This window comes from Scylla paramamosain, chromosome 4, assembly GCF_035594125.1.
Source record: "Scylla paramamosain isolate STU-SP2022 chromosome 4, ASM3559412v1, whole genome shotgun sequence".
NCBI lineage: Eukaryota > Metazoa > Arthropoda > Malacostraca > Decapoda > Portunidae > Scylla > Scylla paramamosain.
Genome location: NC_087154.1, coordinates 3,065,001 through 3,075,000, shown reverse-complemented (window position 1 = coordinate 3,075,000; position 10,000 = coordinate 3,065,001). Strand labels below are relative to the sequence as shown.

The window sequence follows — 10,000 nt, the reverse complement described above, 5'->3', positions numbered from 1 at the left end:
TTTACTTATTGCCTTGTAGCTCGTATCATTTTTTTTTTTATCTAACATAGAGCAATGGTATTTTTTATTTTTTTTATTTATTTATCTGTTTATCTTATTTCTTTTTTTTTCAATTAAAAAGGTCAAGAAATACCTTATGTTGAGAGCGACATTACTGAAATTCTTACGTAATCACACAGTTTTGATTCAATATTATCTTCAATCTTCTCTTCTTTAACTTCATATTCTCTTTTCTTTATCTTCCCTTATTTGTCTCTTTTCTTTATCTTCCCTTATTTGTCTCTTTTTCTTTATCTTCCCTTATTTGTCTAAGTTCTTTTGTTATCCCTGTGTTCTTCAATTATTCACCAAGCAACACATGATGGTGTATAAGTATTTTCATTTCTTCTCTCTCCGCCTCTCGAGTCTTCAAGGAGGAACCGAAAGACCACTAGTGTTGAGGCCTCACGGCATAATCATTACTTTCATCATCCCACAACCCACGGCCCTGCCCTTTAGTAATGCTGGTGTTTGTAGCCTGTGATTGCCCTACCCTCTCTGTGTTGAGTTGTTGTTTTGGAGTGTAGCCTTTGTAACGGCACTCCTTGACGTCTCCCTTCTCACCGTCTGGCTCTTCTGTCGTCTTCTTAGCTTTAATTTTCTTTTCCCTTTGTTTCCTCATTATATATATATATATATAATATATATATATATATATATATATATATATATATATATATATATATATATATATATATATATATATATTATTATATATATATATTATATATATATATATATATATTCAAATAAGAATGTTCCAATAATGTCTCCTTCCCTTTATGTTTTTTTGTAATTTTTCACTTCTCTTCCTTTCACCATAATAAAAAGTGTCTCAAATTTTTCATATTTTTTCATATTCTATCACTTCCCTCTGTCCCTTCTACCCTCTCTACCCTCTAGGCCCTTCACTCCATCACCTTTTCTCTCTCCTGAAGGAATCTGCTTCTCTTCCCCATAACTTCAGCGTCTCTACCACATCACTACCCAATCCTCTACCACCTCCTCTCCCTTCTACTCTCTATCACCACCCCCACCCCTTCTCTCACTCTCCTGAAGGACTCTGCCTCTCTCTCCCTCCCTGCCTTCCTCCCCTTGCCAAGTCCCCCAGCCCTGGAAGTGCCCAATCGGCCGCTTAATGACCGGGTCCTCAGCGAGGACAGGTGGGCGGGAAATGGGCGTGGAGGACCTGTTTGGCGGGGAGTCAGTCCTTCAGGCCCCGGGGGCGAGGGAGGGAGGGAAGTGGCTAGCTCTTTGTTGCTTGCCTGCGCCACGCGACCGCTCGTGAGGGAGAGAGGGAGAGAGAGAGAAGGGGAAGAAGGGAGTGAGAGAAGGGTTTGGGAGAGCAGCGCCGGGGAGTAAGTGGAGTTGGGAGGGTAGAGTGAGTAGGTGGAAGGTGAAGAGAGGGAGAGAAGTGTGTGTGTGTGGAGGGAGGTAGGAAGGAAGCAGCAGTGGGGAGGGAGTGGATTTGGGAGGAAATGGTGAGAGAGGTGCGGAAGAGCTGGTGGAAAGAGGGGAGGGAATAACAGGGTGGAGAGAAGTTGGTGGTGGAGGGGATGTGTGTTGAAGGGAAGAGTTTGGGGCTGAAAAAAAAAAAAAAAAACAATAATTAACGGATGGAAATGTTCAGTTTAGTTCGTTAAGTGAAAAAGACTAAATGAATGAATTAATGAATGAATAAATGAAGGAAGAAAAGAAAGAAAGAATGAAGGGGAAAGCAGCGAGAACAACCACAACGGTAAAAGATGTTAGGAGAAAAAGGAAGGAAGAAAGGAAAGAAGGGAGGGAGGAAGAAAGAAGTGAGGAATGAAGGGAGAATGACAGAACGATGAAAAAATGAAAAGGAAGGAAGGATTAAGGAAGGGAGAGGAAGGAAAACAGAAAAGAAGAGGGATATAATATGAAACGTAGGGAAGGAAGGAAGGAATTGAGGAATAAGAGAAAATAGGAACGAAGGAAAATGAAGGAAACGAAGAGGAAGTAAGTAAGGAAGGAAGGAAGGAAGAAAGAAATCAGAGGAATCAAAGTAGAAAGAAAGAAACGAACGAACAAACAAACGAACGAACGAATGAATGAATGAATGAATGAAGATGGGAAGGAAACGTAGCGGAAGAAAGGGGAGCAGAGAGGAAGGAAGGATGACAAATTCGAAAAAGGGGAACTAAGAGAAAGAGAAAAAAGCACAACGCATTGAAGGATTGAGGAGGAAAGAGAGAGTGAAGGGAAGTGAAGGGAGATAGAGAGAGCGACGGCCGGGGAGAGGGAAGATAAACTTGCGAGATAGAGATAACATAAATCCAGGACTTCCGTCCCCCTCCCCTCTCTCCCGGCGAAGACCTGGAGGGGAGGGCGAAGAGTGAGAGGCGACCAACTCCTCCTCCTCCTCCTCTTCTCCTCCTCCTCCGCGACCTCCGACTACCAACCAACTTACTTCTGCCGCAACTCCGCACTAACTCCTCCTCCTCCTCCTCCTCCTCCTCCTCCTCCTCCTCCTGGTCCTCACGGCGCAATAACAACGCGCGTCAATATCGCCATTTCTTTCCAGCCATTGCGCGGCTTCATAGCTCGTCGCGCCGGACAGGGAGGTGTGAGGGGCAATGGAGAGGCGAAAAGGAGAGGGAGAGTGGGTGAAAAGGGAGGGCGGGGAGAAAGAGAGAGGGTGAGGGTGAAGGAGAGAGAGAGAGAGAGGGAGGCTGGGAGGGAGCTGAGGGAACGCGTGGGGCATTAATTAAGGCAAGAATGAAGGGAAGTGTGTGAGAGTTTAATGCAGGACGGAAGGTTGTGAGTGGCGTGAGGGACTAATGAGAGGTGTATGGGCCGGTGCCTGCATTGCGAGGGGCGTCGTCAATGCCTCGCGCCGGAGTGATGGGGGAGAGAGAAGGGAATTGAACAGGGGAAGAAGGGAAAGTTATAGGGGGAAATACGGCACTTCAGTGGAAGTGCCGCCTGCTTACTCGTGACTCTGGTGACTAGTGACGTTATGAGAAGTGAGAAGTAACCGAATATTCACGTACTTTAGAATCAATTATATAGGTCGGTAAGGATTTTATAGCATTTCAGTCATCAGGTTATTAGTGCCGAGCCAATGAGGAGTTTTGATAAAGGCAACGTAAAATGTATGGATGACAAGTATATAACAATTTCATACACGTATTTTATTAATGATTTCAAGTAGCTTTTCTCGAGTTTTCATGTACATGTTTCTCGGTATAAGAAACATGGCATTTCTTCGTTTTCTTCGCAGAGGAATCCATAAAAAAAGAAGAACAAAGAGATTAATTTCTATACATCCGTCCCAATAGCAAGACTGGAATCCAAACAGGTCTTGATGTCGATTATTGGCCTCATTTTAGATACAAAGAAAGGTTTAGTTCTATTCTCTGCTCTCCTCCCAAGACTGTTATTCCATTCCTTCAGATCGCCTAGCTTTTTTTTTTTTAACTGATTTTCTCATAATCTTCGATACCATCTAAGTTCTCAGTATTTAACTGCTCTTTCTTTTTATCTCCTTACTTTTTCTTTTCTTTTCAACTCTCCCCCTTCTTTCTTATCTTGCTGTTGGTGTGCTTATTGTTGTTGTTGTTGTTGCTACTGCTGCTGCTGCGGCTGCTGCTGCTGTTGTTGTTGTTGTTGTTGTTGCTCTTCATCTTCTTATTCTGATTCTTCTTTTTCTTCTTCTTCTTCTTATTATTATTATTATTATTATTATTATTATTATTATTATTAGTCATTATTATCATTATTATCATTATCATCATCATCGTCATTCTCATCATCATCATCGTCATTCCTCTATCCTATTTTTCTTTTTTTTTTACATTCTTGTATTTTTCCCTCCCATCTCTTCTCCTCCTCTTCCTCCTCCTCCTCCTCCTCCTCCTCCACCTCCACAAAGCATCCTAACCCATATCATTTCTACCCAAAACCAAATCGCCACTCTCCCGCCTCCCGATTTTTTTTTTTTTTCACTCCCTCCCGTCCCCCTTCGTGCCTTTGGTCCCTCCCGCTTCGCCGCTTCCAGTTCCTCCCGCCTCTTCCAGCCCCTCCCGCCTCGCCGCCTCTCGCTCCAGCACCCCAGCGTTCCATAACCACCTTCCCTACGACAATTACCGCTTCGTTACAGTTCCAATCCCACGCCACCCTTCAGCCTGGCGTCATAATAACCCGCCAACCGAGAGCTTTCTATAGGGGCAGTCCATCTACCCCTCCCTCCTCGCCTCCCTGTCTCTCTTGTGCTCTTTCTCTCGCTCCCTCGCGGTCTCTCTCCCTCTTGCTCGCTCGCTTCCTTCTTTTTTTTTTTTTTCAGTGTGTTGTTAGTCTGTCTGTTCGTTTCCTTTTGTATTAAGTCGCTTTGTTTTGTCTTGTTTCTTTTCTCTTTTTTTTTGTGGTTTGTATTTTGATTCTTCTCTCTCTCTCTCTCTCTCTCTCTCTCTCTCTCTCTCTCTCTCTCTCTCTCTCTCTCTCTCTCTCTCTCTCTCTCTCTCTCTCTCTCTCTCTCTCTCTCTCTCTCTCTCTCTCTCTCTCTCTCTCAAGTCCGTCTCACAGTCCACGTTACATTTCAAAGTAATTCCAGTGAGAGAGAGAGAGAGAGAGAGAGAGAGAGAGAGAGAGAGAGAGAGAGAGAGAGAGAGAGAGAGAGAGAGAGAGAGAGAGAGAGAGTGGACGGACTGCATTATTTCAGCGTCAGTCTTACAGCACAGTCTTCCTCCTTCCCTCCCTCCTCTCAGTAGATTACGCATTTCCCGCCTTCCCGCCATTCCTTACGGCTCCACTAACACTTAATCGTACACCACAAGGTAGAAAATATCCCCTCGCTACACTCCTTTCCTCCTCCTCATCCTCCTCCTTCTCTATCTTCCTCTTCCTGTCTAGTCACTCCCACATCTCTGCATCCTTGTCCTCGTACTCGTCCTCCTCCTCCTCCTCCTCCTCCTCCTGCTTCTCCTTCCTCGACTTTGTTTCTTGTCCCGAAGCCAAATTGAGGCAGTGATTCAATTTTCCGTCGTGATCTAATTTTCATAGTAATTTACATAATCGGTGTACAAAGCGCCGGGGAAGTGTCGAAGTTGCTCCTGAAATTGAATCTTGTGGGAGGGCGTGGCTTGCGTCCTTCTTGCCTTTCTCTCTCTCTCTCTCTCTCTCTCTCTCTCTCTCTCTCTCTCTCTCTCTCTCTCTCTCTCTCTCTCTCTCTCTCTCTCTCTCTCACACACACACACACACACACACACACACACACACACACACACACACACATTTATAATTACTGCCACTTTAACGATCAATCCCCCTCCTCCTCCTCCTCCTCCTCCTCCTCCTCCTCCTCTTCATTCTTTGCACTGTTTTCATTTACACACAAAACTTTACACTGTGGAAAATCAATAAAGAAAAATAGAAGGAAAGGAAAAATAAAGAAAAAAACACGCAGGAAAACAACAGATTACTTACGTTTGTGCGGAAATAGAAAAGAAAACAAGGAAGAAAAAATAGAAATCGGGAAGTGGTTAAATGGACAGAACAAGAGAGAGAGAGAGAGAAAGAGAGAAACTCGCAAATAAACAGACAAACGGACAGGCTGAAAAGCAGGCAGGCAGACAAACAGACAGACAGACAGAAAAAAACATACTACAAAATACATAAACATCTTGAAAAAAAAGGACAACCCATCAAAAAAAAAAAACAATATATAGAACATTAGTATCAATTAGACCTCATTTTTTTTTCCCCTACTTAGTTCGCTCTCCCGGGAACAATTTCGTCTCCCTATGTAAAGCTCCCTATGAGAAGCTGCGGCCTCGGTCAGTCATCAGAACGGCTTCTTTATGCCACTTAAATACTTCACGTCACCACCAGAAAGAGAAGAAGCTTTGTTCATGCAGGACAGCCATATGAGTTGATATGGTTTTGTATTTAGTTACGGTGCTGGTGGTGGTGGTGGTGGTGGTGGCCGTGGTGTAACAGTAGTAGTGGTAATGCTAGTGGTAGCAGTAGTAGTAGTAGTAGTAGTACAGGAAGTAGAGGCGGGGGTATTAGTAGCAGCAACAGTAAATAGTAATAATAAAACAACCACTACCAACAACTACATAAGTAGAAGCAAAAGCAGCAAGAGTGGCATCATTTCCTTCCCTGATGAGCGCAATAACTCGTGACAAGGAACAAGACACACCTTGAATAAGTCTCAACACTGGACGGACCCTCGGACATCCCGCGGAGCCTAAGTGTTGTCAGCACGTGAGTGGAGGGGGCGGGGAGGGGGGGGGGGGCAGGATCTTATCACGCCCTTCATATTTAACACACTCAACACACTCCAGCGTGTAATGCCCCCGTGACAACGTAATCGAGAGGAAGCCCTTGGGAGGCGGGAGGTGACAGGGTAATTGTAACTACACTGCTAACATAAGAAACTCAGACGTAGAAACATGAGGAGGAGGAATAGAAAGTCACGAGAAAATAACTAAAATGTCTGGCAATCTTGTAAACAAACCAAGGGATTATGGGAAAATAAGTGCGAGAAAAAAAGGGAGGAATAAGAAACTAAGCTAACAACCACTGCTTCTAATAATCCCTAAACATTAATATTTCCACTCTAACAAGGGGAACATAAAACAAGAAATATAAAAATATGGTATGTGATAAAAACACGATCATTATAACAACAGGTATACAGAACAGTGCATGCTTCACGTGGCTATTTCAAGTACCACCGACACTTGAATTTCCGTCTGTCCTCGACCAGTCTGTAATCCCTTTTACCTTATAATGCCATCGAAACCTACCATTCTATAATACAAATGAGCAATACAAGGTACGAAGGTACGTTTTTCATACTACACAGAATAATGAAGACGGAAGAAGCAACGAGATCAGATTCATGCTTACTGGTCAGCGAGAAGCAGCAAGATCACTAAAACAATGAAAGACAACCAAGATTACTTAACATACCCCTTGAAACACAACCTCGGCGACGCATTCACGCGTTAAAAGAGATCCCGCCGCGACCTCGATGTTCTGCCGCCGTTTAGCGAGCTTGTGAGTCTCCCCGGCGCGTGGTGGAGGCGATAAAGGGCAGAATGGCAGGGCGGCAGTTCCGATCCCAGCGCGGCGGGCCATTGGCGGGGATCAGAGGGAGAGAGGGAGAGAGGGAGAGCGACGAGGCTAAGCACAGAAGAGGCATCGCGGGTCATATCATTATGCTCAATCCTCTCCGATCGCTGGGTGAATCTCTCTCTCTCTCTCTCTCTCTCTCTCTCTCTCTCTCTCTCTCTCTCTCTCTCTCTCTCTCTCTCTCTCTCTCTCTCTCTCTCTCGTGTTCTGTCCATTTAGCCACTTCCCGATTTCTATTTTTCTTCCTCGTTTTCTTTTCTATTTCCGCACAAACGTAAGTAATCTGTTGTTTTTCTCTCTCTCTCTCTCTCTCTCTCTCTCTCTCTCTCTCTCTCTCTCTCTCTCTCTCTCTCTCTCTCTCTCTCTCTCTCTCTCTCTCTCTCTCTCTCTCTCTCTCTCTCCCTCCAATCGTACAGACGTCATTCCTTTCCTCACATTACATTTTTTTTAAGTCAAACTAATGTGATTTTAAAAGAACAAGCTTTATTTCATATCAGCACGCCCTGTCATCTCTCTCTCTCTCTCTCTCTCTCTCTCTCTCTCTCTCTCTCTCTCTCTCTCTCTCTCTCTCTCTCTCTCTCTCTCTCTCTCTCTCTCTCACTCACTCACTCACTCACTCACTCACTCACTCACTCACTCACTCACTCACTCACTCACTCACTCACTCACTCACTCACTCACTCAATCTCTCTCTCTCTCTCTCTCTCTCTCTCTCTCTCTCTCTCTCTCTCTCTCTCTCTCTCTCTCTCTCTCTCTCTCTCTCTCTCTCTCTCTCTCTCTCTCTCTCTCACGTACAAGAGTCCACGAGTCCTCGGCAGCTACACACAATACGAGGACAGAGATCAGTGGGAACTAACTGGTCTCTCCCCTCCTCTCCTTCTCTCTCCTTTCCTCTTCTTTCCTCTCCCTTCCTCTCCTTTCATCTTCTTTCCTTCCATGTCCTCTTCCCTCCTCTCTTCTGCTCTCCTCTGTTCTCTTATCCACTCCTGACCTCTCCTCCTCCTCCTCCTCCTCCTCCTCCTCCTCCTCCTCCTCCTCCTCCTATACAATTTCAACGCGGCAGATCAGAAGAATTTTTATTAGCGTGACGAAATTGGTCGTAACATGAAACAGGGACATTACCCAGCCGTCCAGATCGGAATGCAGGGCGGCGGCTCCTTCCTGACGGCCGCTGACAGTCTGCCTCTTTACACTCTCGCTTGAGTCACCTTATTAGCGATGGACTCGTGCCTCTGTTCCCCCCGGGCGCTCTCTCTCTCCTCGTGTCCCCGTGAAGCAGCCTAGAATGTCATGCACGCCGCGTCACATCACCACGTCACCGACACACACACACACACACACACACACACACACACACACACACACACAGCACAAGAACCTAACGATAATCTGAACTGACTACCACGCGAACAAAATCGAAATCCAAAGAGTCATGTCACTGCAGAGGAGGAAGAAAGAAGGCCGGAGGGCGACTGACAGGGGTGAAGGAGAGGCGGAGGGAGACACACGGGAGGAGTAAGGTTGTTGGCGGCCAAGGGGGGAGTAAGAGTCAAGGGAGAATCTTAGTGGAGATGAACCAAGGAGGAAAAACAATGGCACACACAACAGCCGCAGGGAAAGGGAGAGGAGGGGGGGGATGGTAGGTGAGTAATGGTTAGCTTCTGAGGGAATACTGGTTGTGATAGGGGAGGTGGTGATGAGGTAGTGGAGGTGAAAAGTGGAGGTGATGGTGAGTGAGTGTGATAAGAAGAGTGGAGGTGAGAGCAGGTGGGGGTGACAGAAAAACGGAAGTGGTGGGTCGTGGAGGTGGTGAAAAGTGGAGGTGACGGGGTAGTGAAGTTAATGGGAGAGAAAGTATGATAGGAAGAATGTATGAAAATGATAAAGAAGTGTCAGTAATGAAGGAGAAATAATCGGGAAGTGGAGGTGATGAGGGAGTGGAAATAATGAAGGAGACACGTTTCAGCAAGGCGACAAAAGCATCAGAAGCATCACAGACAAGTTTCAACAGATAAACAAAACACGAAATCATTAAACCAAATCTCAGCTTTATAAGAATTCAAATACATAAATAGTCTTGCTACACACACGTTTCAACAAGGCAGCGAGAATATCGTGTGCACAGGTAAACCGCTACAGGTCAACCACTACAGGTCAATATAAGGACACGCTAGTTTTAGCAAATAGTTACCAAATAGCTGTTTCATTACGACTAAAAATGGACAAATACTCGTAAAGTTACTGTCTCGAATACAGCAAGACAGCGAGAATATCGGAAGCATCACATGTAAATTTCTATAGGTACACATAACAGAAAGCCAGTTTGACAAATGGTTACTATACGGCTATTTCATTACGTGGCAAATACTTACTAAAACGGCTATTTCATTACGTTTAAAATACACAAATACAGCCACTGCCTCACACAGGTCTCCATAAGGCAGCGAGAGAATTGTGTGTACAGGTAAACCAAAACAGGTAAACTCACACCAGGAAATCAATGCAGGTAAAGTACTACAGGTAAATTGGTACAGGTAAACAAAGGAACACACAGAGGAAGCTCACCAGTGTCCTTAGGGATGGTCAAGGACTTCCCGCCGCAGGACGTGAGGGGCGGGGTAAGGGTCCTGTCCTCTCGCCAGGGACGCCTCCACCCATAGACACACTCCTTCAGGAATCGTTAGGTGGAGTGTTAATACAAAAGGACTAAAAGGGAAATGCCAGAGGATTAGAAATGTTTGTTGTTATGACACTTGTGCATGAGGAAAGTTCAGACATTTGATGTGTACATACATACATACATACATATATATATATATATATATATATATATATATATATATATATATATATATATATA

The 10,000-nt window shown here is 44.8% G+C and overlaps 1 protein-coding gene across 1 annotated transcript in view; it reads right to left on the bottom strand.

Moving 5' to 3' along the window:
• Window positions 1-10,000, bottom strand: part of LOC135098469 (uncharacterized) — a 76,360-nt gene that overhangs the window by 53,706 nt on the left and 12,654 nt on the right. Inside the window, exon 2 of the mRNA XM_064000874.1 lies at window positions 9,706-9,808. The gene's annotated coding sequence lies outside the window, so the exon portion shown is untranslated. The remainder of the gene's footprint in view (window positions 1-9,705; window positions 9,809-10,000) is intronic.